The sequence below is a fragment of the Gymnogyps californianus genome, chromosome 3 (assembly GCF_018139145.2).
Source record: "Gymnogyps californianus isolate 813 chromosome 3, ASM1813914v2, whole genome shotgun sequence".
In the NCBI taxonomy this organism is placed as follows: domain Eukaryota; kingdom Metazoa; phylum Chordata; class Aves; order Accipitriformes; family Cathartidae; genus Gymnogyps; species Gymnogyps californianus.
Genome location: NC_059473.1, coordinates 31259631 through 31283052, shown reverse-complemented (window position 1 = coordinate 31283052; position 23422 = coordinate 31259631). Strand labels below are relative to the sequence as shown.

Here is a 23422-nt window from a genome sequence, read left to right as displayed (position 1 = left end):
TGCCTAGAGCTGAGTGCTAGCTTCAGATACTACCAAGATATACTGTACAGAGGCACTTTGTGCCAGAAATGTGCTCTAGTGATAATCAGGAGAAAACTGTGCTTGAAGTGACATTTAAAAAATAATTATTATGGCCCATTGCTGTTAGTCACACATCCCAAAAGCTGATCTGGCTAACAGAGCTTTCCAAAGCATCTTCTGCTCGACATATCATCTGGAAATTATGCCATCATTGTGTTACTGTGTCTCACCTTGTAACCACCAGGACACCATCTATGTACACACACCATTTTTTCTCTTTTCTTGGGGGAAAATAATTCTCTCTGTCTTCTGATTTTCCTCACGCTGCTTCAGCTGCTTTCGTGCAGATTCTTGTCTCAGCCATTTGCTGGAGAGCACAGGCCTTACCTTCCCAGAGACGGCTACGAAGCATCACCATCTCATCTCTCCTTGTGCGAAGCCCCAGGCAGCGGCACCACCGCGGCGATGGTCCGAGGTGCCCCATAACAGCTCAGCGCTCTGCAAAACTCCAGGCCCGCAGGCAGAGATGGCAGAGCTTGCCTGCATCACGCTAATATCAGGTGCTTGAAACTTTATATTGAAGGTGCAGGGTCGTTACTGGTGAGTCGTTATGGCAGGTGCATTTTGTCAGCTCCAGCTCTGATCTGACAACAGGGGAGAGGGCAGCGCCTCTCTCAGCTGGGTCAGGTTTTCACAGAAAACTCCGGTAAGGACTTAGTGGGAGAGAAAACTTTGACTAACCTGTAAATCTGCTTATTATTACTTATCAGTAAGTGCAAAACCCAGGGTGAGGATCAGCTTGAGCTGGAATCAAGTGAATGTTCCATTTGAGGGTAACAGCCCTTGTTGATTTTTTTGCAGGCCCCTGGATATATTTTTAAGGACTTTTGCCTGCTGAGTATACCATGTGCTGTCTCTTCCTGCTAGTCCTTTAAACTTCATCATGTTTGTTGGGGTTTTTTTGGTAATAAAAGGGCTTTAATGGGTTATCTGTAAGCTTTGTCTCCTAAAGTATTAGGATGTATTAAACCTTCTTTAAATCTACCTTTCCCTTACTGTCTATCTTCAAAAGACTCTTACCCGTGCAGTAGATGTCTATGCTGCAGCAGTCTGTCCTCCTTCCCCTCCTCTTACTTTCTTCCCACCAGTTTGCTCAGAAGTCTCCTGCTAAAAATCCCACAGCTGTGACACACCAGCCCATCTCTCTCAAATCCCACTGATTTCATGTCTCAGCCTCTGATTAAATCTCCCTATCTTCCCCTTCAAGGCCCTCCGTAATGTTACTTTGCCTTTAATCTCGTTCCTCCCACTCCTCCTCTTGCCTGTATTCTCCCAGTCATCCCTCCTTTCTACTCATTTTATCTTGTTCTTGGATGGTTCAGTCTTGCTTTTTTCTTCACGCTCCTCTGACACCTCAGTCCATCTCCCATTTTCTATTAGCCAAACATTTTCCCTCTTCTTCTGTCAACTCTACCTTAAATCCCTACCTTTTTCTTCCTTGCTAGCACTAACACCCCACACGCACTCGTGCAGAGTCACCTGAGCTGTTGTCCCATGTGGTTTTCCTAGAGTGCATGTTTTTCACACCAGGAATTTGTGGTTCTCCTACAGTGCACATCCCACAGATACAAACACACAAGGATCTTTTGAAGAGCAGCAGTCGCTGGGAAGCAACCATTCATTATTAATCCTGTTGCTTGTACGATACACAGGAAACTCTAAACTTTCTCTAGCTGGGTAATAAGAGGAATCTTTTCTATGTTGATGTGAAGGCACACTTTGGACGGTCTAGCTAGGTAAATGCATAAAAATGCATGTTATTTAAACTTACAGCAACTTAAACTTCCTATAGGCAGCAAAGCCATTCAAGGAACATAGATAAGAAGCAAGCTATTAGAAGAGGTTTTGGGTCTCACTGCTCTGTATTGCCTTGCACTACCACGTCATAACTGGCTGCATTCAAGTTGCCTTTAACATCTTTACATTCCCGCACGTGACAAACAATAGGGACTAGCTCCCATACAGCAGAGGAAATATAGCAGCAAGTGTCTCACGTCCATTTCTCAACTGTCATCAAATAGCTTTTATTCATGGCATAGCACAAGTGTCAGCCAACTGGCAAAGGCAGCCTATATTAAAAATGCTGGGGATTATTCATGTCAACAGACACAAGGGAGCTTGTCTCCGTCAGTGGATCTGCACTAGCAGTGGTATGAAAATGCAGCAGGTTCTCTAGAGTCATCTCAAATCTGAATATCTTCAGAAGGAGGCTAACAGCTGACTGTCACTTCCAAGTACAATTAAAAAATTTATCTAGCACAATTAGTTGAGAGCTTGGATAGGTGAGAGGTCTAACTGTGTGGATAGATAGAAAAGGCTATACCATAAGGATGTTATGTAGAAAGACTAAGATGGTATTTTTTTAAAAATACTCAGATCGAAGATGGTCTGCAGGTTGTGAGCTGGTGGTGGCTTCTCAAGTTTGCTTCTCATTACATAATTAGCTGATAGGTCCCTGGCCTGTTTGATTGCAGGCATTTACTGTGCTGTTTGGAATATGATTTCCATTGGCCACGTGATTTGTCTTTTATGGACAAGGTGCAGTTTAGAAATGCATTAATTCTTTCTGCTTTTAAAAGATTAAAAAAAAATCCCTGTTTAACTGAAAATACTTTTTATTAAATTTGTGAGAAAATTAATAAAAAAATAAGATGGACACAAGCAGTAAAATTGCTTATCTTAAAAACACCAGGTAAAGGTGAAAATGACAGAGGTTTCAGATGTGTCAGGTTAACCGTTAAGGGCAATTCCCTGACCAGTTATTTCAGTCCCACTGTATTTGCAGAAGTCTGTTATATTCTGTCACCTTGCATTTTTTAATTGTTGCTTTTAAAACATATGGCCTGCTTCTTTTCCCCCTCAATTATTTTCGACTAGTTTAATCCTCTGAAGTTGGTGATGTTATGCAGATATGAAATCAGGAGCAATTTAAGTGGAAAATAAAAAATTAAGGCCCATGCAAGTTATCATGAATAAGGTGACCTGATCTGCTCTGACACAGATCTATGTTCCACTTATGCTCTGGAAAACTTTGGATACTATATTTTTGTCAAAACCTAATTTCTGTACAAATGTGTGATGCAGAAGAAACCCAACCAGCAAAACCCTCAGATGTATCCCATGGTATCTCCATGACAACATATAGATGCACAGTCTGCTATATACATCGTTATTGGGAGACTAACTGCTCCTAGATTTATCCCACGTCGAGCTGAAAGGCAGACCGACCAACAGGGTAGCTGGCTGCAGAGGATGTTGCTGGGATTTAAATGTGGAAACCGCAGTTCATGATTCATTCCGGAGGCAAATGGAGCAGCCTTACTGAAGAGGTGAGCCTTGCACTACAGCTTCCCTTGCTGAGGCTGCTTGGTCAAGCAAAGGAATGGGCACTGGCAGGTCTCCACCAAGTCTGAAAAGTCACGTGGAGGACCTTTGCAGGGTTCTCACAGTCTTCCTGAAAGGCTGTTAGTGTGACTTGGCAGCAGAGTGAGATAAGAACAGAAGGTAATTTGGGTTAATGAGTTATCCTGAGAGGTTTTTTTTTCCTGCACATGTAGAAGGAAAGGGAGAGCAATCCTGTCCTCTCTCCCCGGTGGAGAACTCTGAACTCTGTGGCAAGAGGTTCACTCTCCACTCCCCAGCAGCGCATAGGAAACCAGGGTCACCAGGCCAGGCCAGTGGCACATGCAGCCAAAGCTTTTCCCGGATGGATGATCCACTCCTCACAGGCAAAGGATCAGACTAGGACCAAGAAAAGGAACCTGCCACTCACCGAGTGTGTGCGTGTGTGTGTGTGTGTGGTTATCTCCCCTTTCGTAGTCCCCAGTGTTTATTGCACTGGATTTAATTGCTCCATAAGTTTCATGTTAAATCAAACAATAAATGTTGCCATGCCGTTTACTTGCTTCCCGGAGCAGTTAGGAGCAGGCCCTTGGGCTGATGAGCAGTCCCATGGGGTCAGGAGACCGGCTCTTTCCTTCGGGCTGCTCTGCAGAGGGACTGACCCTGTACAGCTGCAAACACTGTGCTGGCTCTGCCTTAGGCGCTGGTGGCTGCAGTGCAGCTGCAGTCCAGCTCCCAGCTGGACACGGGAGTTTCAGAAGTGTGGTAAGGATGCGCCGGCTGGGATAGCTGAACAGCGATAGATTCAGTAAATCCCCCCTCCTGGCTTTCTTCCTAACCTGTCCTTTCCTCAGCTCCTTCCCCCAGCGCCGGCGTGGTTTACATCACTTCATTGAAGGGTGAGCGGCCTTGCCTTCGCAGCGGCGTCCGGGCACGCATGCGGCCGCTCCTGCAAAGCAGCTGAAGTGCTGTAATTTCATACTCCAGCTGACGGTGCAGGAACTTGTTCATCTGCTTGTCCCCTAGCGTAGACATGGTCCTGGCTGCTGCAGGCACTCTCAGCGCAGTCGGTGGAGCTGAGTTAGTGTTTGCAGTGGTTAGGAAACATTCCTACTATAAACAGGGCTGTGTGTGTAACCACCCGAGTAAAGCAAGGTTGGCCTTTTTATACTTGTTTCTGACTTCTGGACTGGGGAAGTCTTCTTCTTCTGCACTCCTACACCCCTCTAAGTAAGGCACCTTAGGCACCTTACCTCCACGCTCTGCTGCTCAGCTTTGCTTTCTGAGAAACGGAGATAACAATATTGACCTTCTTGGTAGAGCACTTTCCCATTTTTTTATGAGACGTGCTACATAAAAGCTGATTGTTAGGTTTTGTTCGGCTATAAAAAGTCCTCAGCTTAACAGTGGGGCACAGTATGTTATCAGCCATAAAAAAACCCTTACACTGATCTTTAGGATTTAGGGATAGACCTTTGTTCTGCTTAGTTACTTATAATCTTTGGAGTGGTGTGGCCTGGGTTTGGGTTTTTTTTTTTTGCTGCTCTGTGTGTGTATGTATTGTGTACATATGGTTGACTTTTGCTTCTGTTAGGGCCAAAGATCATGTAGTTTAGCCTAACGTACAGATGTCAGTTGGCATCAGTGGAGTGACTGGCCTGTAATCTGCCATTCAGCACATTTCCTCTAAAATATAAGGGAAATTAGTTTGCCAACAGACAAGAAACAGAGTAAGAAACCACTGAACCAAAAAGGACAAAAAGAAGGACTGTGATCCCCAAGAAATAATCTGCCTTTCCTTCAGCATACACTCTATGAACATTTTATGCTGACAGCCAGAGCTTGTCCATTCGTTGCAGATAGCCTTTTCCTTTACCATAATAACGCATATTTCCCTCTATGTAGCCTCTGAAGAAGAAAAGAAATTCCTTTTTTGTCCATCGGGCAGTTGAAAGCTTTGTCTCCAGCCTGGACAGCATGGTGCAAGGGTGGCAGTGTTGAGGAGTGCCCAAGTTCATGGCAGATGGCATCAGGGCATGATGGAACCCAGGAGTCTTAGGCAGGTTCCTATTTAACAGCATTTCCACTGCAGTGTCTAGCTACACGTCAGGAAGATGCAGACAGACAAAAAGCCATCACAGATAATACTAGTTCAAAGTCAAGATAATAGCAGAGGCAGCAAAGTCAAGCCCCAAATAGTTCCCCATGGCCTAATACCTCTTGTTCTGAAAAGCAGTGTCTGGAAATGACAGCGGGGTGGACAAAGTTTGGGGAGACCCTGGTGCTGGGCTGGATGATACTGGAGCCTCAGCTCTCCGGCTACAGTCTCAGGAAGCGGCAGTAGTGGTGGGACAGCATTTACAACAATGATGATTGAGTTTAGGGTGTTTCAGAAAGGATTCAGTATATCCTGCGGGCTTGGGCCTCATGTTCCTGATGGATGCCAACCATTCAGGTGAGAACAGAATAATCAACCATTCTTTTGCTTACAGATAACTGAAACAATTGGAGCTGGGCAGGCTCCCCATAAGGCTCTTCAGGAATCTGAATCGAGCAGCAGGGTGGTTTGGCTAGGGGCTAATCTACCCATTAAGGTAGAGATCAACTTGAAGGCAGCGATTTCCTTGGGGGGTAGAAGGGAGACAGAAACAGGACAGAGAGCCAAGAAGGCTCAGGTGTAGCTGGAGGAGCCCTCAGCCGTGTGACCCCAAAGAAAAGCCGAGGGAGGGATTTTGGGCACAGTGCTTTCAAGCAAAAGACACTTGAAATTGCAAACAAAACTCCTCACTTCTTGTTTGGCCTTTGTTTTAAAAGTTCAAGGACAAAGAGCTTGGTGCATTCGGTGTTCATCAAGAGCACTGATGTAAGGAATTACCGACTCCATCAGCATTCTCATCCCAATGGAACCAACCCAAAATAACTCGCCCCAAACTGATCAGGGCTGTGTAACTGATATGGGCTGAAAATAATAATGGTCTATATATTTCTTAAGAAAAAGTTCTTCTTATTTTAAAGACTTTGGTAATAAATACATGCAAGAGTTGAAGGCAGCAAAGAGTTGGATAGGCTATTATTCTCCAATCAATTCAATTTTTAAGCCTTGCTTAACGAATGCTAATTTTAAATGAGATAGTCTTCTGATCATTTCTACAATTGAGGGGATGTAAATTCACATTCGTAATGAATGCTTTTTTTTTAATATTTGATTGCAGTAATCCAAATGATCTTATTTAATATCAAGGACAGAGCTGGTATCTATTTTTTGATAACTGCTTTGCATAGTATACTCCATATGGTTGAAATTTTTGGAGAACGGTTTTAGAAGACACAACTCTTTGGTAGGACAGTCCTGGTGGCTGGAACAGGCTTCTCCTGCAGGCAGAATGCTGGAAGGCCACAGAGCTAAAACTCACAAATTCCAGGTTCTTTGTATTTTGTCCTAATCATCTTTTACTGCATTGTTCTAACCTCAAGCATCACGTGTTCGCACTTCAAAGAATAAGATGTGCTCATTTTACCTGTCTCCTCTTTTAAGCTTTAACCTTAGCCTGTTAGCAGATCTTATTCTGGTTCCCAGTCTTCCTGTCCAGTTGTACCTTCTCCAGCCTGAAAACAACCTTCTTCAACTTTGCAAGGTACATTTGATTGGCTTCCCATCCTCAAGGTGATGAGTTTAAAACCCCACAGTCTTTGGAAAATGAAATGAAAACTTCAATTCTCAGGACTGTACATGTGAAAATCCTGGGAAAAGAGTTTTGGAGGGCTTTTGACCAATGCAATTCAGTGGGATAAAAATCCTTAGAACAATTTAGCTTTTATATGGTAATTATATGCACCGAGTCAATGAGAACATGTAAGAAATGCTATTTGCTTCTACATGTAATATGAATAATCATCATTATCAACATTACAGAATAGGGAAGAAGACAAAAAGCAGATATTGTAGATATGTTGGTGATAATGGGCTGCTCATAACAGGAATATTTTTATGTGTTCCACATGGTAATATGTAAATATTTCAGTTGGGCAGAGTTTTAGGTCATGTATCATTTTCTTAACAGTTATAAAAAGATCAAGAATCAAATTTGCAGAAAAGCAGCAGAGCTGAGTGTAGTGCAGATGAGAAGCAACGCTGTCCCCTGTGATGTCTTTAGGCATCCTGAGCTGAAAGTTACAGCTAGCCAGGTGGCACATGGAATTACAGGGCAACTGTATACCTGCTATCCACTACAGTGTTTTATCGTTAATTGTTATTATTATTCAGATACTATGCTGCCTGCAGCTTGTAGATACTGAAAGAATTTTAAGAGGGGCATAGTCGGAATTTCTCAGTATAAGACCAGGAGCCAAACATTTCACCTCTAACAGAGACTTGCTTCGTGGCTTCGGACAAAATATCCACTCTCCCTTCACTCATCCCTGTAAACGAGGGCTAGGATTTGTGTCTCGTGGGATGTTGTGAGATTAATTTTTTCTTATATGCATAAACTGTTTTGAAGGTGGAAAGGTCCAAGTCTTATTTCACAACAGCCTTGCAATTACGGTACAAACGGAGCAGACCCTGTCTCTCCTCGGAAAGGGACAAACAGCTTGGAACTCGGCAAGTACTCTAGCCAGCTAGAACAAATACAATTTTGCAGTCCATTGATTTCCATTTACAATGCCAAGTTTTATTTGATTTATTTTTTTAATATCTATGTGCCACAACACGACTTCCTTTTTTTTCCTTTTTAAATGAAGTGTCACTGGCACGTGGTCCTCATTAGCCTAGAGATATTTTGGATAAGTTAAGACAAAGGATCAGCAGGCAAACAAAACAGGGCCATTTAGGACAGTGTTGATGATGCAGCCCAAAATTGTTTTCTTCTTATGTGAGAGCGTTTAGGATTTCTGAGCATATTGGACTACTATATAGCTGCATGGACTATGTAGGGGGCATCTCACACATACATGGTTAGGGCCAGAGTTAAACATCTGGATCCTAGGTGTTGTTTAATGACTCTTAACAAATAATGGTAGCAAATGCATGAATGTTACTTGGGAAAAATTCTGTCCTCCCGTGTGACTCTCCCTGCACTCCCCTAGCACTATGTGGTGCCCAGCACAGTACCACAAGGCATCAAGCCACAATCCTCCTGGTATTGAAAGGCTGATGCTGGGAGTGGATCCTGGCGTGGGGTCCTCTCCATAGAGCCTGGTTTTGGGCCGTTTCACCAACTGGACATGCACCTTTCCAGCTTCCCTTTACCTGCTGTATGGGTCACTGTCACTGATTGTGATCATGATTAAATAGTGCCTGCCGCTACTGAATGACCGGAGGAGTCTGAGGCAGATCGGTACAGGTGCCGTTGTCTCGCCTACAGAAAGTGGGCTATTGCTGCCGCCACAGGCACCAGGAGAGGTGGGGATGGCTGGGGAGGGAGGAGGGAGAGAGAGGGAGTAGCTACTGCCAAGAGGAGCCATGCACTGGTACCCTCTAAACTGTTGGAAGAAGGAAAGTTGTTGCTGATAATAGAAAGTACGCACAATACCTAGGGGTTGCAAAGAGAATTTGACCTATCAGTGATTAAATATGGGGAAACTTGCATTGTCATTGCTCACACCGACTGGTGCTTATGGGTAAATGGAAGATCAGGCTGTCAGGCTGTCAGCTTCTATGAGCCCTAACTTTCCCCTGAAAGGGAGATGGCCATTTTCCCAACAATGGCCCCAGCTCTTTTGGTTACAGCCAGTCAAGTCCAATGACATCAAATATTAATCTGGCACAGAACTTGGGCTGTCCGAGTACATTTTATAACCAACAGCATATCAAATCCTTTGGACCTGATGACAATCGCTCCTTTGTTCTCACATCAGTCAGTCACTTTAACCCAGATTCTCAGTCAATTCAAAGCAAAGCAAACAGTGCTTCAGAGAACTGACTACTGCACAAGTACTTTAAAAAAATGAACAGAAGGAAGGCAGGCTGAAACTTATCACAAAAGATCCCACCATAAAATCAGGAGAATGCACAAGGAGCCTTAGATGACCTCGCAGCAAGAGGCTGTGTTGCCGGTTTGTGTACGGTCTCTCTGCAGGGGCAGACCTTGGATCACCCCAAATCTAGTCTTTGGGCTCGCAGTTAGTTCAGAGCCTCATCCCTGATCTGTTTGTATAACAGAATTTATATTCCTTTTATAACAGAACTGCTGTCTGTATAACAGAAATTTCTAGCACTATGAAAGCAGACAAACTTTGGAAATCAGATTTCCCAGGTGGAACGTGAAAAGGCAGGTCAAAGGCACCGGTCTCTTCCAGTTGTTGTTGCCTGACCACAGCCCCCTGTAATCTGGCAGGCAGATGCTGCCTTCAGAGGGACTCTGTGTCAGGCAGCTCCTGCCTACGTTTTCTCTAGCATCCAGAACTGGCACGATGCTTTGATCCACCTCTGATTTTGCCTATTGAATGTGCAAGGAAAAAACAACTCTTAAGATGGTTAGCAGAGGGCTGAGCATACAAGCATAGCACATTAACAAAACCACTCCAATTAGCTGGGGGGAAAAAAATGACAAAAGTGAGAAGAATTTTGCTCTTCTCTGCACAAGACTAGAACCAGTCAGAGAAAATTATAACTTGACCCTAAATTATTCAAAGGAAGCAAAGAAATAAAATATAGGCTAAAGAAGGATTCTTCCTAATAACTTGAACCAAAAGCCAAAGCACATTAACATATGAGGACTGGAAGATTCAGAGAAATAGCTGGAAGGAAATTGCATGCCTATAGTCTTGGAGGAAAACGTAGGAACTCACTCAATTTAGTAATATACCTGGCATGCCTCAAGAAAGGGAAAGTTTCTACACTGTATTGGCACCACTCCTGACCTTATCACGTGCAGAATAGATAGCTCAAAGAACAGGTAAGGAATAAAAAGAGGCTTTTAAAATGTTCAGAGGGATTCTGTCACGGAGTTTTTTTCAGAAGATGTTTCTGAGTGGGCTGGAGTGGGAGAAAGGGCTGGAAGCCCAGCGTGACCATTCTCATTTGCAGAGTCACCTATTAAATGATGCTTAGACGCATAAGCTACCCCAGCTATGGAAAATAGTGTACTTCAGGGTGTTTTCTTTAAGAGATCAGCATGCGTGCTTTCAGGTGTCTCCCCAGTCCTTGGAAACCTGTTAAGAACCTTTGATATTTCCAAAGTTGGGTACAAGTATCTGAGTCTAAGCTGTTTATTTTTAAGAACAAAAAGTCAGCAAATAAAGAAAAAATAGACCCGAACATGTTGCTTAAGGATGTGTCAGAGAACTCATGACGTCATGCGAAAAGCTACTTCTGTGGCAATGGAGCGCAAAATCCAAATGCACTGCTAAAGCTTAAAAGTAATTACTGTCCGGAAGGCTTGGTAATCTTGTGTCTGTTCTAGTAAGCGTTTGAACAGACGCGCGCACGCGCGCACACATGCATGGGCCATCTTAGCTGCTGGTTCTCTTTGGGGCAGCTTCAGCTGCAAGGGCAAAGGCAAAATAAGCACAGGGATGGGAGGACCCTCTCAATCCTTGGTATTTTCATTACAGGAGTTTGCAGTATAGTAGTCAATGCAGCAGTTATTCTGCAAATGGAGGGCTCTGGTCTAGTGCTGTCAGTCTCACACCCACTGTTTGTGAACACCTACATTCCCTTTAAAAATAAAATTGTAAGAGCTCTGAATACAAATGTGCAGAAGTTTTACTATTTAAAGGGATCTTCTGGAGAAACTATGTCAAATATGTAGCTCTTTCTAAAATGCCAGTGGCACCCAGGTTTACTCGTTCTGCAACTCCTGCTTTCTGTGGCCAGCCAGTAGATGGGTGAAGCTCACATCCCGCGCAGGGCTACCCCTTCTCCCAACCGCCTGCCTCCTGCCATGCTCCGCTTTGCTACTGCTTAGGCAAAAGCGTTTCCCAAAGTTGGGAAAGGACTGGAAATCACATGGGTTTCCTGCTGGCAACCTTAGTGGTTGCCCTGAGTGATTAAAGCCGGTGGCCTGGGGATGAGCGGCGGGAGGTGCGGCAGGGATGCTTCGCTGCCTCCGAGTGATGCTCCAGAAAGGGAGAAGCAGCCGGAGGGAGAGCACTGTCGGCACATACCACCCACCCCGGCATCGCAGCTTTCTGAAGCTCTGCTAGCTTCAGACAAGTGCGGTTGTGGAATATCGCACGTTGTGAGGGTCGTGGAGGTGCAGGGGGAGCGGAGGGAGGGCAGGATGATGGAGGATGACGGTGCAGGCACTATGCCTGGTCTGTAGTGCCCCGTTCAGAGGTTCAGGTTCACCCTTGACTGTCCCTCTGCTCGATGTATGTTGGCCAGCTTTAGTGGGCATTTACACAGTTCTCAGCTTCCTGAAGAAGTGAGATGCCTTCCACTTAGGCATTACTGTTATTTAAGGGGGAAAGCAGGGCGTTTGAACAGGAATGAAGGCATCAGCACCTGATATCCCCTTTGCCAGGTAAGCCGATAGCATGAATGGGATGTTCACCCAGTCGCAAGGCATTAAATATTTCTGCTCTGACTTACACCAGCCCTGCGCTATTGTCAGAAGAACCATTAGCTGCTTACATCAAGACATTAAGCCAAATCCTGGCTCCAGTGAGGTCAGTCATAAAACTCAAATTGATTTCAGTGGCAATAGCAATTAGTCTCCTAGACAGTGGTCAAGAGGGAGGAGTTAGATGGCAGTTTGCTGTTGCCTAACGGTGCAAGTTTAAGTTAAATTCACTCAAGTTTTGGGACATATTGAAATTCTGTGTGTGGGTGTGCATACAGCACCACGGCATGGCAGTTATGGCACTAGGAGACCTAGTGTTGGTAGCTACTGAACGTGATTTCCAAACTTTCCTGCAAATACAGATGACTATTTTAGGAACTGAGGGACATGGACATCCTGCCTCCCAGCTGTATGACTGACAGTGTCCTGTCTATCTCATATCACTTAGTGCTGATACTCTGTTCATTTAATTACTCAACCAGACAGAAGTATTAAATGGCGTTTCAGAATTCTTTATGACGATATATGCTTTCCAGTAATTACCTTGCTCATTCTCTGACAGTAGTGGGGGAAAAAACCCTCCCGCCGGGTACTTCCTGCCTGTAAGAGTACACACCTCTTAGAAATGGATTTTGTTCTTTAGCCTTTTTTTGTTTCCGGTTGCATTTAGATTGGTCTCAAGAAGATGTGCAAATCTCTGTGAGTGCTCTTCAACGCACATTTACATTTTCCCCTTGCTTTTAAGGAAACGCACGCAGACTATATTTTTTTTTATTTCCTGTTTGCTTTTTATTTCTCTGTAGTTTCCCATTGTGACCACTTTTTAAACGCATTATTTTCAGACTCCTTCCATTCTGCACACATATGAAATAAGTTACATTTTGTTCTATCCTGGACCTAAATTTTACATTCATCATCAATCTGAACTGGTTCCTCTTAGATTGCATAAGAAAATCTACAATTTGGAGTCATGTCTGCTGTCCTGTGGTAATTCAAGTCTTAGATTTATTATAATCGCTAACAGTAAATACTGTATCCATTTTTAGAGAATGATCCAATCTGCTTGTATTTCCTGATCTTTCTTCTCATTCCTTTGTTATGATATGCTTTCTGCCTCTTAATTGTTTCCATATGAAATGGCCTCAGTCAAAGCGGTTGCAATGAATAACGTCCATTTCAAAATGTCAGCATTTTGGTCACAGCAGATAACCACGAGCTGGTTACTCCCTCCGTACAGTAGCACTCCTTAAGGACAAGTAATAAGTTCTGCAGTCTTGTTAAGTGAAAAACAGTAAAGACCAAACATCGCAGACAAAAGGCAGCTTAGTAAATGTGATTTCTGCCCTTTTAGCCAATAATCTTGATCCCATCTTTGATTTCTGCACAGCCATAAAATTTTACTTTCAGTATACCTGAATAGTAGCTTCTCTCCCGTTGACTGTGTTTAAAATGCCTTTTGTCAAATAACTTGGGGGGTTCCTTTTATGTTTTCAGTACTGAGGCTGCTTTATTGAAGTATGAATCCAGGCCCCTTCATCAAGGCAGAAAGCTCTGCTGGTTCTGCTGCATTTCCATGGCTTGGTACAGGGCTGGATGCACTTAACTGAGAGGTGTGAAGGAGCACCCTGGAAGAGATGGAAGCTAAATATATTCCGCTACAAGATTTCTTCCATTCCTCTCTCCACCCCCAGATCCCAGAGACTACAATGGCTTATGCAGGGTTTTAGCATATGCAGCTAATGGTGGAGGGAGGAGAATTCCCACGGATAAAGAGCTTTAGCCCAGTACCAGCACAGCACACAGCCTGAAATGGTGCTGGGGTGGGTTTTGAGGGAAAGCACTCCCATCATTGCTTCCAAAGAGAGGTCCTACACAATTATTTTTAGGAAAGGATGCCTGGCTATAAGGAGATCCTTTCCCTACAGCTTTGGTATAGGCACCTAGACAAGGTGGAGAGGGGATGGGATTTCATCTAGCTCTCCTGCGCTTAGTGTTTCCCTTTGCTTAGCTCTAAGGGGCTTCCTAGTTTGGGGAGTTTATTTTGTTTCAAACCACCCTTTGACACCCAGCTATCTGTATGCATCGCGTGGCTTGCAAGTCTTAAGTGCTGTGGCTAGTCCTCCTGAGGCCAAGTGCCTGATGACATGCTTTCCATCTCTTATGACAGCATCGCCTTATTCGTGTTTAAGGAGCCCAATTCCATAAAAGCACAAAAGAGCAAACAAGAGTTTCCCCTCTGATTTTATGCTTATATAATTCCACTAATTTCATTTGCATGAGAACAGAAACCCATCCCTAGTTTCTTGGTAGAAATGATTTTACAGGGCTGTTATCCAAACCAGAAGGCCAAGCAGGAGTCTACTTCACATGCACAAACCGCCACAGCAGAAGTGACATGTAAAGTGGTTTATTCCCCCTCTACATTTTTACACACATTTATGTATGTTGTATGTAGTGGGATGGGGGCAGAGGAGAACAACAGCTGAGCAGCCCTCCCTCTTCCACACATGAAAGATTTTATCTCCAGGTACACAAAAGGAAATTAAACCATTAGAAGGGAAGAAATTACTATCCGTTTGACAGGTTTGTAAGTGAATTATTTATGTAGCTCAATAGACTTAATATTAACCACAGATGAAAGACACAAGTTAAACACACTTTGCAAACACATGCGTTGCCTTCTCATTTACTCGAGAACGGGTCAAGTTAAAATTGCTCCTGGTACGGCCCCAGATAATCAAGGCGGGAGAGCTGAAATGAGGAACAAATGAAAGCAAACCAAATTGCTTTTAGAAGTTTCAAACGAGTATGCTGTTGGAAGTGCTATAAAAGATAACACAAAAAAGCCAGCTAAAAATCGTGGCTCAAGCTCAATTTTTTGCAAGCAATCATAAATCTTAACTTCAGCAGCTTTGTGCTTGTCTGGGGCACTGGACAAGCGAAAAAAAGTTGACCTCATCATCATGTGAAGTTTCCTATTCCTGTCCTAAGTTGTCATTGGTAAAAGCAGGCAGCAAGAGCTGTAAACAGTGATGTGCTGCCAATGTTTCAGCAAGGGTAGCCCACATTTTTTTCCTCTCTGCAGCTGTAACGTAGCCTGTGCGTAAGGGGCTCAGTGGCTGCAGAGGAGAAGGCTGCAGACCAGCCCTCCCTTCGTTTGCTTCTCTGGTGGAACATAAACGCCCTTTCTTAGGTATAACTAAAGAGGGAGATGCCGTAATTTGGCAAACGGACTTTGAGAGTCATAGGGTCTTGTTTCTGTGCAACTGCTCACAGAAATAGGAGCAAGAAGCCCTTATCCTCTCTTGCACCCACTCCAACCGCACAGCATAAAGACACATCTGCAGGTCTTGCACTCTCCCGACTCATTCTCAGAGCTTGTGGCCCTTGTCCAAATCACCCTCCTGGGAAAGAGGCAGGATGCTTGCTTTTTGGGTGGCTGACCAAGGACCATATGGGTGGCATTGCAGCCCTTCCAGCAAGAAGATATTCCTGAAACGTGGGGTGAAATTCAGCTCACCCCGACCGCTGTGGGCTAGACATTGGTGTGGAGCTGAAGGACCTGATGCAGCAGAACAATTAGTTCCCTTCCAACTTGTCTGCCCAAGGCGGCAGGTGTGTGCTTCACCATGGAGCTCCCACTCTTACTTGTGGGATGGCTCCCTCAAAATTAGTTTTAAAAACACGGGGATTAGTGACTAGCTATCTCACTACTTGCCTAACAGACTTCCTTGGTGCAATTAAAAATGTCTCCAGAATGTATAAAAGAAATCAACTGAATTTTTAAAGCATCATGCAGACAACGTACATCAGGTTGATAAATACACTTGGTGTCTGCTATCCCATGACTGAAACAGTCAAAGAGAAAAAAGCTCTAGTTAAAGGAAATCAGGAAAAAAAGAGCTTTGGAGCAAATTTCAGGGATAGTAACCTCCCTTTGAAATGTGCCTCTGCAGTTGTCGTCTTGGAGAACCTTGAAAATGTTTGTATTTTTTTCCTGCTTTATATCCTTAAAAGTATCCCACTCTTTTTTTTTTCCAGGCCTAGTCAATATCGTCATTTAGGCAACCAAAGGATCTCTTCTAAACAATTGGAAAAATTGTGCTTGTAAAACTGTGCAAATACCTATTTCCAAAAATAACTAAAACTGCTGTGGCTTCAGGGACACAAATGATGCATTTTGAAACAGGACTAAATGTTTATTTACATGAGAGAGCATGCTAGCTCTGGTCTACTGAGAAAATAATAGGCATTAAACCCTATACAGCATACAGTCCACTGAATAAAAAGCAGATTATGTTTTAAAAAGAAATATGTGGTTTAGTGATCTACTATAGTTTCTAAGCAAAACAACTCACTTTGAGGCTTAGCAAAAGAATAACTGTTTTGGTAACAATTTCTTTCTTTTGATTTTAAAACTCTTTTAGGACTTATTTTAATGAGAGGACACAATAAATTAAAGCAAGAGTGAAAGTGAATGTTTATTGTGCCCTATAGAAAAGTGTCAATCTGAAGGCGGATTGTCAGCTCCTTCACTCTGTCTTTTCTGTGTCGCTCAGTCGATGTAGTGAGGCTGCAGTATGGTCTTAGCCAGTCAGTGGTGGATCTCCTCCGAGGCAGAGGATGTCCACAGAGGTAAGAAAGCTGCCCCGTGCCCCCGCCTACCTCCATCGCCCAGCGAAGGAGATGGCGCGAGCGGTTAGAGGCAAAGAGATGCGGCCTGAGCAGAACAGGGTTGTGATACTTGACTGCTCGAGCAGCTAGCATTAATTTGAGCAGCCCAAAGGTCACGACTATTTATGCAGATAAAAGGTCAATGGCAAGCTGGCATGTGGCTGCAGGCTATCTTGGTACGCACTTCACCCGGAGCACTGATACGGGCTTCTGATTCACAGTTTGTCTTTCTGCATGAACTTTCAGGCCAAGCTTTGGCTGAAATAAAACATGTTGGGAAAAAAAATCTCTGCCATGGGAGTTGACACAGTTAGGAGCCAGATGCAATTTTTGTGGCTCAGGCTCATCTGTAGCTAAATCAAACCTTTGAATCATTATTTATAAAAGACAGCCAAATTCTGAACTTTGCTCAGTATTTAGTCAGCCCTTAGGTGGATAAACTCCTCTGAAAGCATGCCTGAGTACAGATAGAGGAAAAAGTGAATAAGATGCTCAGGATGCGACCCACTGAAAGAAAGCCTGTGAAACACCTACTGACTTTAACAGAGGTGGGGCTTTTCAGCTGTCAGTATGTGGACAAAAATCACTTTAAATGTGCAGGACCCTAGAGCGCAAGACTAAATGACATGGTTTGAATTTCCAGAGCAGTTTCAGTTTAGGTGAAACAATGTCTATTTGGGTGAAAAAGGGAAGTAGATATACTATGTTTAGTCTAGTCAGATTCTATACTATATTTGAAATTTTATAGTCGGTAAGTGCTTCATCCTTTGCTGTCATTAGAAAAAGAAAACATATTTTAACCTTCAGTTCCAGCAGCTGCCTGTCTATCTATCTGCACCGATTTTAAGCAAAATCCTTTTGCATTCTGTTGTAAATCAGTCTCATACACCCTGGTCCCCAATAGGAAGTGTGCAAAATATTTTGTAACATTTCATTCCCCCCAAAAAAGGTAATGGGAAAGCATCATTAAATTGATTTGTTTTTCATTACAGAGGTATTTGGCACTATGCCCTAATTAAGGTTGCAGCAATAACTCTATTATAAGCACTGCTTTGCATCCCCCAGTAATTTTTTAATAGGAGTTAGCTATTATTCTGTTATTTTTATTTGCTAATGAAGAAAAAATACGTTAGGATGAAAACCTCCCATGTAGCTAGTCACCAAAACTCTCTTCAGACCTGGAAAAGCATATTTTTCCTCTAGCCATCTATTCCCATCAAAATGGAGAATTACCAAGTTCTTCCTTGACCACTGTCTTCTTAGATCTCCACACGAGGGGAAGTTTAAACAGTTGCTCGGATGCATTTTGTCAAGTTTATTAATTCCATTATACTTTATCTTCACTCCATATTTTGTGGGCTTGGCTTCGGGCAAACTGAAACCAACCCATAACAATGGCATAGTCTGGTTGGTGAATAAGCATATTTTGTATGTGTGTTCCCACTGAAAATGGCAAAATCCTAGCCACTGCGCATTTGCAAGTACTTTCTCGGTCGTATTCATCAAACTGAAGAGAGTCTCCGCTCGAGAATGAGGGTTCGTTACCGTGTCCATAGACATGCAGCACGCAATTCAAACAGCTTGCGACTCACGCGGTGCAGCTGTAAGCATTGTGACGATAATAATCACGCGGCGGTTCTCAGGGACGAAGGCTTCTGGCCCATGTGTGGAAGTGCAGATGACTCTTGAAGACTTTCTCTCTTACAGCTCATGAAAGGAAAGAAAAAGAAGCCTTTGCAGAATCCGAAGACAGTGGAATACATTCTGCGATTTCCTGGACTTTATGCTACCTCTTGTAAGTGTTATGTTATTATTTCCAGTCCCTGGAAAACAGGACTGTACTATAGATGATGACTGTGGGATTTCTGTTACCTTGGAGCAAATATGGGTTTTATGCTTTCCCTCCTATTAAGGTATTTTAGAAAATGAAACACAGAAAAAGCAAGATCTTGCTCATAATTAGTGTTGAGGGCCATCTATTCTTGTACTTCAAGAACATGGTTTAGAAAGGGGATCTCCTACTGCCTCTGCCCAGGCAGCTTTCTCATCTTCCAGAATGATATGCTGGTGAGATGAAGACCTATGTTTTCCTCATAGGAGTCCAGAAAATACTGCAGGTTTATGGACAATGTTCCATCAGAAATCCTCATAAAATGGAAGCAGTTGTTTATCTCTTTAAAAAAAAAAAAAAACAACAAAGAAAAGATTGTGAGTCCCACTGGCTTTCTACTCTTGATCCTAGTCTAGAGCCTACGATTAGATCTCGCATCTTCCTCCAGCCTCTCTCAGTTTTATGTGAGTGCACCTATTTACTTTTTTGGACTTTCCTGTCTTGTTTTGTTTTAGTGAATGGTCACAAAATAGTTAAAGACTCAGCTTTAGGTCACCTGAATCAGCTTTACAACATCTAGCCTCCAGTAGGGGAGCCGTGTAATCCCCCCAACAGAGCTCTGTATCCGCTAACTGCAAACCTGAATGGCTTCTTGAGTGGGTCTGGCAGTCCGTGTTAAGCACCAACACTGCTACAGCTGCCTTGCTCTCCATATCTGAGTTAGTTACTTAAATGCTAATTTGGATATGCCTGCATTGCCTTCAGCATTGACATAGCTATGCAACATAATATTCTGAAAGCGTTTGACGCAGTCCCTTCTAGCTGGGACTCGGACCACGTCGTGCTCTCTCGTCTATGCACTTCCTACAGAAATGGAAGCAGTGGGAGGAATCCCCTGTCCTATTCCATAGGGGAAGAAGTGCCATCCCAGTGATTTACGGGCACTATGCAGTCCAGGCGTTGAGTGCTTCAGGGATCTGGCACAAAGGACAGAGCAAGGCTTTCAACACGCAAGGAAAACGCACAGCTATTCCCACCACCATGTTTATATTAGAGGCGGTGTGTTCCACCCAACACACCAACAAACCTCTATTTTTTCCTAACCGCTGCTGCCATCCAGATGAGGTGAGGGTAGCTGGATGAGCAGTCACCCCAGTTCCTCCCAATTCTCAGCATTCTGGGTTGTTTGATCAATAGATGCTCTCAGGATATCAGAAATAGGGATGTCTCATTTAGCTCCTTAAAATTTTGCGCAAAGTTTTTCCTTGCTGAGGGCTGAATGGGCCTTCCAAGTACATCAGGGTGGCTAAATATTGATTTACACCCTAGTTTTATCCCCGTGATGTTGGAACTGGGGATAAAGGCCTTTCTCAGGGTGGCAGGTTCTCTATTACAGACAAAGCTGGAAAAAATTAGACCCATTATGCAAAATCAGCCATGAGCTATTTCCCTTCTGTATGTAGCAGTTAGTTAAATGCTAAGTTTTAGTACTCGCTATAAGTAGAGAACTTTTTTCTTCTTACCTCAGAAATTCACTTACAAACTTTGCAATTAATTTCTAATTAGGTTGTTCAAATTATTACTGTAATCTACACAGAAATGACATAGCAAAACTTGGGGAGGCACCTGTAGCGTTTTATGCCATTGCACAGCGCTCTGTATACATCAGTCCACACAATCCACTGAAGTATTATTAAAACGATAGAATAAATTGAATTTACACAATATTAAGTATACCACATACAGTAACTGTGAAAATTGCTGGCAAATACAGCTCATCTAACCTTGTAACTCAAATTGCTTTTCTAATTTGTTGCCCCAATCCTGAAACTGGACTTTTATAAGACTGTATTTCTGCAGGTGGGGGGGGAAGCACAGCACACAAACGTTGACAAATCTATTAAATTACATACCAGAGAGCGAAATTATCATGTTAAAAAGTCCAGGTTGGTACAGCTATACTGGACCACTGCGACAGAGAAATTACAGTCAATTCCCATTATTGCTCTGTCAGAGGTGTCAGAGTCGCAGCCCGCAGCTGCGGCCGGTCATTTGATGTATTTCCCTGCCTCTCATGGCACATGCAGGCTGCAGAGCGTCAGCTAGGCTGCTGGAAAGCAATTCTGCCTCTCTAGGCTACCGAGAGAGGACCCTGGCCTCAATATACCTGAGAAGCTGCTGTCTTACCTGCCTGAGATTGCTGGCAACCTGTTTGTGAGAGGGGTGAATTCCCCCCTCTCCCATTAATTTCACTGGGGTGTTCGCTTTAATGCTTAGTAATGCCGCTGTAAGTGTTGGTGTAATTTCGCTGGTAGTATAATTGCAAGTTAACTTCGTGGCTGATCTCTTCAACAGATGGAAGCAGGGTGGGGGTGGTGATGAAACCCACAGGAAATGGGTGCTGCTGGAGGAAAATGCAGATGGAAAAAAGGAGACACATAAGAACAGAGAAAGGGGAGAGAAAGAGATCTAGCAACCAGGGGGCATAAGAAACATACGGCAGAGAGAGGATGCTCTGAATGACCACTTCTTCTACCTTTACAGGAAACTGAACATAACTACAAAGAGTACGAAGAATTTAATAAATTACAGATACCCAGTACTTCAATGGACATTTACAGAAATACACGGTATGGTCGTTAGGTTGTCTGGGACCTGAAATTCTTGCATTCAAGTCCCTGCTCCTCGGCGGACCCTTAGGCCATAATTAAAGAGCCTACATTTTATTTACGCTGTGGGGCTCATGTTTCCTACAGCCACCATGCTCCTGAGACGGCCAGTGGTAAGCTCCAGGAACAGGACTCAGGCAGAACGTGCTGTCTCAGTACAGCCCTTCCATACACTTTTCATCCAATCTCTCAGGACCTGCTTCACATAAGTGTTTATATACCTCATCTCAATCAGTTCCTTGAGCCTTGGCACCCAAGTAACCCACCCGTGAAGCTGGGTGTCACGATGTTTTGCCTCTCCGAGATACTGTGAGGATAAAGGACAGACGCCAAGGGAAGGGCTTGGTAAATCAGGCCCAGCACCAGGCACATGTGGGCGTTTTCGTTGCCAGGACCCAAGCTAACGTCTCCCCAGGAGATGGTTTTGCTCCACACAGACGCACCAGCATTCTGCTCTGCTCCAGATTTGAGGGTGCGACACACATGCACCCTGAGCGGTGCTATGCCACTTTTATCCCAAATCTAGAGCGGGTGACGAATTTTTTGGTCAAGAACTTGCCTGCAGTGATTCACGCTTCTGGGACTGTAAAGAAGTTGGGAACGTCAGAGCAATCCTTAAAACTGAACCAAAGGGGGCATGGGGAGGAGTGAAACTGCTTGGAGCCATCTTGATGCCTCATCTATCTGCGTCGAGCATAGCCCGACCATAGGTGGGGATTTGCTCCTATTTCATGTCACAGAGGTATGAGGAGGCGTGCATAACAATAACCTTGGCATTTATTCCTTTCTCTGGAAAGTATTTTATTCATCTACGTATATATTACACATTGAAAAAATGTTATCGGAGTTTGAAAAGACAATAGTTTAGATGTGCTTGATTTGTGGACTACAAATACACTTAAGCCGAAAGGAGGCCTAAAAAACTAGTGTGTCACAAAATAGTTGCAGATTTTAAGGCTGAAGGCCAAATTTCAGTATATGGTGTTGTTTTCTGTATTCCCTATGATCACAAAGTGAGGCAGAGAGCATGACAGGCACTGGGCTTGATGAAGGGGTCTCTCATTATTTTAAGAAACCAGGCCTTGTTCTGGTTTTTTCCCCCTTTGCTCCTGAATCCAGTGGACACAAGATTAGCTCTGAAAAGAGAGCAGGCCTGAGAATTCCAATTAATATTCAGAGGGAAAAACTCACAGAATTTTTGTGAAGAGCTTGTTCATGCCAGTCCCCTCCCAAGCACATCCTATTTATATGGCCTATAAACCAAAAAGACTGCGAAGAGCAGAGATGAGTGAAACTTCTTTAGTGTGTAAAGTGACAGCCATTGCTCTAGTTTGTGTAATAACAGTAATGAGTAGATAGGTATAAAATACTATTTGTTTACAAGTACTGTATAAATATCAACTAAATAATTCTTGCAATAGATATGGAAGTAGGTATTTTTTATTGTAACGTGACTGGTAATTTGTATTCAAACTTGGGTCAGAAAACTCAGGCTTGGGCCTCCAAAGTTCAGTAACGTATTTATGGTCCCAAAATAAGCGTTGTGGTTTTCAGAGATGACAGGTAGGCCTGCTTTCACTGAACTCAGCCAATATGGCAGCTATTTGTTGAATTATCTGTTCATTTTAAGTACATTATATGCCTTTGAAAATACATTTGCAAGTTTGAAAATTTTGCCTGGAGTAATTTGCCCAAACGCACCTTAGAGAAAACCCTGCCGAGACTCGAGATTTTAGCTCAGAATTGCTGGCCATCTGCCCTTCTCAGGCACAAGACCAGGCTCTATGTGGCTTGTAACAGGGGAATCTGTTCTTTTAAACAATGCTACCAGCGATGAAGCATCTCTGGCTTGCAGAGCGAGGCAGGAATTTTTCTGGACTGTGCTGGATGCAGAGCGAGTGTCATTTAGTAACTCTGCGGGTGAGGCTTTCCGGAGCACAGCGAGATAAGGCTGGAAACGTTCTGGCAACGCGCTCTTGGGGATACGTTTCTCAGGTGCACCTCGGTGAAGTCTCAGGGTAACGCACCAAGAGAGGCTGCGGCCAACGCCGGGCCGCGGCCCCGCTTCGAGGCCTGCGGCCCGGGGTCTGCTCCAACCGGGCCTGCCTCCCTCCCTGCCCCCGCCGCGGCCTCCACCGTTTGTCGGTGGAAAGAGGCCGCGTTGGCCGCGGCGGGCCCGCTCCGCAGCTCGCCTCGCCGCCCCGCTCCCCCCCCCCGGGCCCTCTGCGGCGGCCGCCGCCGCTCCCGCTCCTCACGCGCGTGCCCGCAGCGGCAGCAGGGCGCTGGGGCCCTGCCCGCCCGGCACACCCTGCCGCAGCGCC

General features: G+C 44.1%; 1 long non-coding RNA gene across 2 annotated transcripts in view; it reads left to right on the top strand.

Annotated features, from left to right (window-relative positions):
* Positions 1 to 22737, top strand: part of LOC127015234 (uncharacterized) — a 48464-nt gene extending 25727 nt beyond the window's left edge. For both annotated transcript variants that reach the window (XR_007766303.1, XR_007766304.1), the window contains exons 4-5: positions 18309 to 18396; positions 20977 to 22737. This is a non-coding gene — a long non-coding RNA (uncharacterized LOC127015234). The remainder of the gene's footprint in view (positions 1 to 18308; positions 18397 to 20976) is intronic.
* The last annotated feature ends 685 nt before the right edge of the window (positions 22738 to 23422 follow it).